The 2,500-nt window shown below is 42.0% G+C and overlaps 1 protein-coding gene across 2 annotated transcripts in view; it reads right to left on the bottom strand.

Moving 5' to 3' along the window:
* Positions 1-2,500, bottom strand: part of LOC123520654 (metalloprotease TIKI1-like) — a 338,869-nt gene that overhangs the window by 280,193 nt on the left and 56,176 nt on the right. The gene's annotated exons all lie outside the window — the stretch shown is intronic.

Genomic DNA, 2,500 nt, shown 5'->3' with positions numbered 1-2,500 from the left:
ACTTGGTGTGAAATGAACAGTGCCCTGACCTTCACTGGACACGTCAGGACTATAGCCAAGAAAGCCGCATGGAAACTTAGCTGCATCCGGCGCGTCTCACATCTCCTCGACTCCCAGGGAATCTCCACCCTATATGCAGCTCAAGTCCGCCCCTTATGGAGTATGCCCTCTCACCTGGTTGTCCTGCCCCCTCATACTTAAGCCTTCTAGACAAGATCCAGCATCGAGCACAACGCCTGATACGTCTAAAGGCCCCGCCAGACCAGCCGTCCCCTACCATGCAGCCTCTTCAGCAGCGTCGTGATGTGGCAGGGTTGTGTGTCATCTACAAGACACATAAGCAAGGCGCCCGCACCTGACTGCACTCCGCCAGCCCTGGGCACAGCCACATGGCCACACCACCAGAGCTGCCACATCCAGGGTTCACCAACTCGTCGTCCCTTTTGCTAGGACGGAGACCTTCCTTCGCTCCTTCCTTCCACGTTATACGCGAATGTGGAACCATCTGGTTATGCAGACACAGCTTCACTACACCACCTCCCTACACACCTTTAAGTCTGCTGCCAATGCATGGATTAAACAACCATAGCATGTAAATAGCACATGTACTGTACGTGTCTGTATAATTGGTAATTTAGTTTTGCATATTTTAGTTGTTCCGTGTATTTAATTCCATGTCAAAGATAGTTCTCAGCAACCCTACTGAAGCTCTTGACTCACCAATGTATAAAAAATATGTAATAAAGTAAAAAAAAAAAAAAAAAAAAAAGAGAGAGAGAGAGAGAGAGAGAGAGAAACATATTAACCCAAAATAAACAAACAAGAAAGAAAATACAAATAAACCACAATTATTCTTTTTCACTTTTTCATTTTGTTATCATTATTCTTTTTTTTTTTCATTTTTTGCATTTATATATTTTCATCCTTTTTAAACCTTCCTCCACCCACGCACCACCACCACCACCACCACCACCACCACCACCACCACCACCAACTCCTTCGCTCGCGCCTCCTTCAGCACGGAATAAAAAGTTTGGAGTGGTCACAAAATTATTCCCGCGTTCTGGGCTTATTTTCTCGGTTTTAGTGGCAATATGGCTGCTGCGTGTTTGTTATCAGAAGAGAGAGAGAGAGAGAGAGAGAGAGAGAGAGAGAGAGAGAGAGAGAGAGAGTCAATACAACTAAACACATGAAAAGTGAAATATGTGCATATCGATATACCAAACTCCATTTATTTGACCCACACACACACACACACACACACACACACACACACACACACACACACACACACACACACCTCTTTTTCTCTTTTATTTCTCCTTTTTCCTCTTTTTTCCTCTCATATCCACCAATAAAAGCGAAGAAGGCAAAAATAAGAAAAAAATATACGAGAGTGAGTGAGTGAGTGAGTGAGTGAGTGAGTGAGTGAGTGAGTGAGAGGCCAATAGATGCTAAGGTAACTCATCCTTTTAAGTCAACTTTCTAACCCAACTCTCCTTTCAACAGACTCTAATACTTACATGGAAAAATGGAAAAAGATTCTCATAGTATTTCCATTATTCTACTCCTACATTAACAAGAATTTTGCTTCATTAACGTGAAAAAAACACCAATAAAAACTTAAGTAATTTTCCCCAGTGGCCTTCTCTAACACTATGATGACTCTTCTTGCCATTGAACAAACTCTAGCGGTGACAGGAAATGATTCTAATAGTACTTCCATGATCCTACTCCTACATTAACAAAGATTCTACACCAAAGTGCGAAAAAAAAAACACCATTGAGAACCCCCAATTAATAATCCTCGTAGCCATTCAGAACAGTCGTGATGAGGGAACAAAGGATTGAGAACGCAGGCCAGTTAGGAGCACAAGAGAGGGTGTAGGAAGCCAGCTGGACCAGAAGTGCACGTGGCAGGTCTTGTAAGAGCATAATACGTACGAGTAACGCTGATGTCCACCTATTATCCCTGCCCATAAATTTGTCTTATCTTCCCTAATGAGTGGATCTTTAATACTCATTGTACATAACCTGCTCTCAAACTGCTTCTTTTTTTTTCTTCTCCTTCCTTTTTTTTCATCATACTAATTCAATTACGAGCGAACTGAAAGCTACTTGCTGGGATGTGAATTAAGCACGTCAGGTTCTATAAAAGTTGTGTGGGTCTGTAACTCTTCCCTTTTTTTATTTATTTTTTTTTTATTTTCGCTCTCACGCTGCTCAGGGAGGGACTGTTTTGAATCCTTGGACTGCTACGGGTTCTCTCCTCAAGCTCAATTAAAGTTTGGAGTATAATACAGTCTGTCTACTCTAAAGTGGCTCTGGTTCAAAATATATTGTAGCTTATTGATAATATACTTGTTTTCTGATGATTCCCACACTTATCACAAGGACAGCTTACTGTTTTCCTCAAGATCTGACAACCATGCATTCCTCTAGGACACCATTCAGACCGAGACTCAGGAGCCACTTTAGAATAGATAGACTATAGTACTCT

This window comes from Portunus trituberculatus, chromosome 47 (assembly GCF_017591435.1).
Source record: "Portunus trituberculatus isolate SZX2019 chromosome 47, ASM1759143v1, whole genome shotgun sequence".
NCBI lineage: Eukaryota > Metazoa > Arthropoda > Malacostraca > Decapoda > Portunidae > Portunus > Portunus trituberculatus.
The sequence above is the reverse complement of the archived record's forward strand: the minus strand, read 5'-3'. Positions and strand labels throughout refer to the sequence as shown.